This window comes from Sorex fumeus, unplaced genomic scaffold (assembly GCF_029834395.1).
Source record: "Sorex fumeus unplaced genomic scaffold, SorFum_2.1 ptg000103l, whole genome shotgun sequence".
Classification (NCBI taxonomy): Eukaryota; Metazoa; Chordata; class Mammalia; order Eulipotyphla; family Soricidae; genus Sorex; species Sorex fumeus.
The window spans coordinates 1,403,620-1,410,221 of record NW_026606160.1 but is presented as its reverse complement, the minus strand read 5'-3'; the positions used below and the strand labels follow the sequence as shown (position 1 = coordinate 1,410,221).

Sequence of the window (6,602 nt, the reverse complement as noted above, 5' to 3'; positions counted from 1 at the left end):
CACTTTCACTTAGGGAACACTTTAGTATGTCAGAAGAATTGTTTGTGCTTGAAACCAGGGTAATTTCCCATTTCTTTGTGGACTTTGTATGTATGAGTCACGTCTTGCAGTGGGGTTCGGAGATGCACTTGGAAGAATATGAGTTCTGAAAACTTGAGATTTTAAGCTGAGTCTTTTATCTATAGTCTCTTGCTTATGTTTTTTGTTTGTTACTTTTGTATTCCTGGAAATCAAACTCAGGCTCTCACACGTGCAAGGCAAATGCTCTGTTGCTGACCTACATCCTGACCGGTTTTAGACTTAAGTGTGACCTTCATATTATTACAAGAACGGGGGGATTTGATGGAGGGGAGATTGGGCCATACCTGCAGTGCTTCGGGCTTACTCTTGACTCTGAGCTCAGGGTGCACTCCTGGCAGTGCTTGGGGGATCATACGGGGTGCTGGGATTGGGACCTGAGTCAGCATGCAGGCCTGCTCTCCCATAGGTCCTGAAAACTCAAGAACATAAATCACAGTTTTCCCTCAAGTACCAAGATGGGAGGTTGTCAATTTCCCAACACTGTTTCTTTTTATATAGGGGTTGCTATCATTTGGATGCTTTCTACTCCATTTCTGAATGTCCTCCCTTCTGCTGACATAATCATATGCATCTCTGGAATTCAAGCGCTCCCTTTGGAAGGGACAGATTTAAATTTTTGTGACTTCTCTTTCATTACTTTTCATCTATTGGAAGTAACTTTTCTTGGATGATCTGATACTCACCCAGCACCAGATATTCTCATCCAGAATCCTGTAAGAACATTCTAATTTTTGCTTGAAATTTACACAAAGGGCATAGAAGGGAGAAGGGATGAAAGGGAAGTCTGAGCTGTGCGGGAAGAAAGCTGTGGGAAAAGAAAGAAGTCATAATTCCTGTTTCTTCTTTAAAACCAGAATTTCAGTCATCTGTTTTGGGGCACTCAGGTTTTTTCCAGATTCTGGCTATTGTAAAGAGTGCTGCAATGAACAAACAGGTGCAGATGTCACTTCGACTATACTTTTTTGCCTCTCTGAGATATAGTCCCAGGAGTGGTATTGCTGGGTCAAATGGGAGCTCAGTTTCTAATTTTTTGAGAATCGTCCATACTGTTTTCCAAAAGGGCTGAACCAGTCAGCTGAACCAGCAGTGAAGGAGGGTCCCTTTCTCGCCACATCCGCGCCAGCACTGATTGCTTTTGTTCTTTTGGATGTGGGCCAGTCTCTGTGGTGTGCAATGATATCTCATTGTGGTTTTGATCTGCATCTCTCTGATGATTAATGATGTAGAGCATTTTCTCATGTACCTTTTTTGCCATTCAATGTCTTCTTTGAGAAAGTGTCTGTTTATTTCATCTCCCCATTTTTTGATGGTGTTGGATGTTTTCTACTTGTGGACTTCAACTAGTACTTTATATATCCTTGATATCAACCCCTTGTTGGATGTGTATTGGGCAAATATCCTTTCCCTTTCTGTAGACTGTCTTTGTACTTTGGTCACTGTTTCTTTTGAAGTGCAGAAGCTTCTTAGTTTAAAATAGTCCCATTTGTCTATCTCTGTTTTCACTTGCTTGGCCAGTGATGTGACATCTTTGAAGATACCATTAGCTTCAATGTCATGGAGGGTTTTGCAACTTTGTCTTCAATGTACCTTATGGATTCAGGTCTGATGTTGAAGTCTTCAATCCATTTTGATCTTAATTTTGTACACGGTGTTAGGCAGGATCTAAGTCCATTTTTTTTGCATGTAGCCATCCAGTTTTGCCAGCACTATTTGTTAAAGAGGCTTTCCTTATTCCACTTCACATTTCTTGCTCCTTTATCAAAGATTAGATGATTAGATTAGTGATAGGAGAATCCTCCCAGGATGGGAGAAGCATGCTGAAAGTAGACTATAGATCGAACATGATTGTCACTCAATGCGTCTTTTGAAAACCACAGCACTGAAAAGGAGAGAGAGAACAAAAGGAAATGCCCTGCCACAGAGGCAGGGTGGGGGGGAGGGGCAATGGGGGGGGGAAGGGATACTGGGATCCATGGTGGTGGAAATTGGGCACTGGTGGAGGGATGGGTACTTGATCACTGTATAATTGAAACTCAATCACAAACATTTGTAAGTCTACAACTGTACCTCATGGTGTTTTACTAATAGAAATTTTTTAAAAATCAGAATTTCAGAAAGCAACAGTTAATTTTGAATATGCTAAAACAGCTGGCATGAGGCAGATGTCAGAGCATTAAAAAGTGCCAGGGGCAGAGAGAGATTGAGAGAGAGAGAGAGAGAGAGAGAGAGAGAGAGAGAGAGAGAGAGAGAGAGAGAGAGCTCTCCAGGGTGGATGCTCAGCTCAGCATGCAGCAACCCCAGACTTGATCTCCAGAACCTCATGTCTCCTTAGTGCCACCAGAAAGAGTCGGAGTTACAGCCCCTCTTCTTCTAAGTTCTTTTTTTCACCTTCTCCTCTTTCCTGTAAAACCCTTAGCAGCATGAGCACTGCTGCTCAGTTAACAAAATTCAGTTTACTCAGCTTTGCTACAGACTTTGATAAATCGCATAACCCCCTTCAGGTTTTTCTTGGTTTGATTTTTGCTTTGGGGCCACCCCCGGTGGTGCTCAGGGATTACTCCTGTCTCTGCACTCAGGAATCACTCCTGGCGGGGGCTCAGGGAACCATATGGGATGCTGGGGATTGAAGCCGATTGGCTGTGTGCAAGACAAGTGCCTTAGCCACTGTGTTCTTTCTCTTAGGCCCAAATTCAACTTTAACTTACCTAGAGTAAATGTTCTAATAGTGGGTCTCATTGCCCTGACCCTGAAAGAGCCTCCCATAAGGCACCGTTGGGAAGGACGAGTAAGGAGAGGCTGATACACTCTCAGGGCTGGGACGAATGGAGACGTTACTGGGGCCCGCTCGAGCAAATCAATGAACAACAGGATGACAGTGACAGAGTAGATATCTTAGAGTGTTCATGGAGAAGATGTATCTAGGATTAGAGATGTGGAGGGGGCAAGGCACTTGCCATACCTGCTTCTAATCTCACTTCGGTTTCTGGCACCACATGTGGTCCCATGAGTACCTCTAGAAGGAAGCCCTGAGCGAAGGAATAAGGAGTAGGCCCTGAGCAGCTTCGGGTATAGCCCAATTCTCCCCCATCACAAAATGTTTTTAAAGATGATGATCAAAACTCCTTGGCCAGCAGAGGGGAGAAAAAGTTATAAAAACATCCTTAGCCTAGTAAAACATTTCTCAGTCAGGGTCCGACCTCAGATGAAAATAACATAAATGGTAAGACCAAGGGGCCAACATATTGATGATGGGGGCTATACAAAATGGAAACGAGTCCATTGGAAAAACAACCCAGAATAACAATTTGATTAATTCAACAGTATTTATTACATGTTCAACGAGTGGCTCGAGAGAGGTGAAGAGGTTTGCTTCGCACACAGTTTTGTCCTTAGCACAGCATATCTTCATCACCAGGAGTGACCCCCGAGTACAGAACCAGGAGGGACCGCTACCCCCTCCTCTCCATGTTAACGGAGTGTTGGGTTGTGTAGGTTCTGAGGTTGCTGTGGTGAACAGGCAGGTGCGATTCCTGCTCTTCCAGAGCTTACCTTCTGTGAGAAAGCTTATCATTAGCATGGAATCAAAATGATGAAGGAGATGCTGATGAATTCACACAGGAAATCAAGAGGCGATGCCCAGGAGGGCCCTGTGTCAGCCTGGGATGTCAGGGAAGGCCTACAGCCTGGAGAGTGAGAATGCACCAGCCATGCTGGCAGCTGGTTCACGGGCTTTGAAGGAGATGGGATTTACTCAGTGCCAGAGGCCAGCGGCCAGTACTTTCTTGTGTCTTTTCACCTCTCTTGGCGTGTGTCTTAGAACCCCGATGACTGAGAACAGACTCAGGCCTGCGGCTCTCTATTCTCAATGACCCTTTGAAGCCAACTTGCCAGTCATTTCAGTCACCTCCGGGAATTCACACTAAACACCCTGACTCAAGATCCTTTATATTAGGTGGGCACCCCAGCCTGGATATAGCACCACAGCAAACCCATTGACTGGATCCACTTTGAAATTTATGGAGTCCTTATGCTGCTGAACAGTGGCATAGGAGTGCCCTGATCCTCCTTGCCCACGCTCACTTCACTCCAGACTGTCCCTTGTCCCTTCCCCAGCCCCCACCCACTTCCTCTGATGTAGTTCTTCCCACACTAGAAAGATGCTTGATTCAGCAAGTCCACATGACCTGTGGTGCACTGCATCCAAGTGTGTGCAGATGCCACAACAAAATGCGTGTAACCCCAGTGAATACCATAACCAACTGTGGGAGCACTGCAAATCCTGGTCATTACAACAGTGAAAAGGGAAGAGAAAGGGAAAATGAATGAACATTAACAGCATCAAGTAAGGCATAAGCACATCCATCCGCATAGTCCTAGACAGGGTCAGAACCAGCAATCTCATTGTTTTCCACCTTCACAGCTGTTCTTCTCACTGGCGTGGCTGCAGAGGAAGAATCTCACATGGAGTTGTCATCTGCCATCCCTTGGGACAGCAATAGCTTCCTCTGGAATGTGTCTTGTAGGACCTGCCCGCAGCTCTATTTCAGGTGGTCTAAGTACTTATGATTTTGTTTTTTTAGTCACATCTGGCAATGTTCAGGGCTTACTCCTGGCTACGCACTCAAGATTTACTCCTGGTACTGCTCATGAGACCATATGGGTTGCCCCAGGGATTGAACCTCATATTGTTCACGGACTAATCTAGCTCTGTGGTCTGGGATTACTCCCGGCAGTGCTGAGTGAACCATGCAGTGCAAGACTAAACCCAGACACAAAGCCTGCACTCCAGCTCTTCGTTCTATAGCCGTGTTTTGGGGGGCTTTCTTCATTTCTATTTTCGTCGGGGAAGCAGACTGGAAATGCTCAGAGGTTACTCCTGGCTCTGTAACTCAGGAACAACTCTGAGCAGTTCCTTGGGGACCAAATGCTCTATCCACTGCACTATCACTCTAGACCCAAGGAAGGTCTTATTCTCAGAAATATGCACACAGGGTTATCGTGGCTAGTTTTTTATTCCAGCAAAGATTTGGTCCTAAGTATATAATGCGCTGTGAACATTCATTCAATTGGTGGTGGGAACCATGACTTCAAACGTTGGCTTTTGATTTGAGGTCACACCTATTAGTTCTCAGGAGCTACTTCAGGTTTGGTGTGAAAGGTTGTTGCTGGCAGTGTTCATGGGACCACAGGGTACTGAGCATCTAACCAGGGACTTCCGTTTTCAAATCCTGTTTTCAAACTCTGGCTTTTGAGAACTATTCCTAGTTTCTTATTGGAGGAGTGGCGGTATCTTTCTCTCTGTCTCTCTCTGTCTTTCTCTCTCACTGTCTCTTTCTGTTGGGGCCGGACTAGATGGTGAAGATGAGTCCGTGTAGAAGAAACAAGCTCTGTACAGACTACATGCTCAGCTTAGAAAGAAAAAGAAGCTCTAGCTGACCAGTTTGACTTCAAGATGTATATTACCTTTGCATTCAAGGAGAAGAAGAAAAAAATCAGCAGGTTTTGAAGTGTCTGAGGTCAAACCAGTCATGACGAATAATTATAAGAAAATATCCTAAAAGGTGTGCGGGATTCCAGCTATTCCTTGGAAAGTTCCATAGAGCTTTTAAAGGAGGATGTGGTCCAGCTTCCTGCTCCTCGATACCAGTCTGTGAGAAGGGATGTCATTGACTGTACTCAGGAGATGTATTTCATTCTGTGGCCTTAGAATGTTATTGAAAAAAATTGTCTGTCTACTGTTTTCTAGTTGGAAGGAATCTGATGAGCCTTTTCGTCTCATTCATGCCAAATTTGAGTTTCATCACTGTGACTATGAAAAACACTTTCTGCATGTACTGAGCCACAAGGACAAGACTGGAATTGTTGTCAACAATCCCAACCAGTCAGTGTTTCTCTTTATCGACCAACAGCATTTGCAGACTCCAAAAAATAAAGGTAATATCTTCAAGTTATGCAGCATCTGCCTCTACCTGCCAGAGGAACAGCTCACCCACTGGGAGGTTGGCACCGTAAAGAAACACCTGCATCCTTCCAAGCCAGAATAGAGTCTGGGCCAGCACAGTGGAGAAGATCAGAGTGCAGCAGGAGATCTTGTCTTGTTTTCTTACCACTTTATTCTTTCAGAGATTAAAGAAAATGGACTCATGCACAGAACACTCTGCATTTTGAAACTTGTTCATCCTGATTTCTTTTTAAATCATTTGTATCTCAGAACTGAAAAAAATTAGCTGTCTTCTTCACAGACTGTGTGAAAGAAGACTTTGCATATTTGCTGCACTGTATCAGCATCTTGTTAAAAATGTCAAATGAAAGGACTATTGTACACCGAAATGCTTCAATGTATTTGAAAGCACAAGGTGATACTCTTTTTGACGGTCTTTCCATTTGAGCTGGTTTTTGCCTCTTTGACATCTGTCATCAGCATTTAGAGGGTAAGAAGTACATGTAGGAGAATAAATAATTTTTACAAATGCAATAGCTTTGCTATAATTACCGTTGATCCAGAACACTGTCAGATTCAA

General features: G+C 44.2%; 1 pseudogene; it reads left to right on the top strand.

The window, feature by feature from the left end:
• The first annotated feature begins 5,162 nt into the window (after positions 1 to 5,162).
• On the top strand, positions 5,163 to 6,125 carry LOC130042558 (uncharacterized protein C6orf62 homolog; annotated as a pseudogene).
• The last annotated feature ends 477 nt before the right edge of the window (positions 6,126 to 6,602 follow it).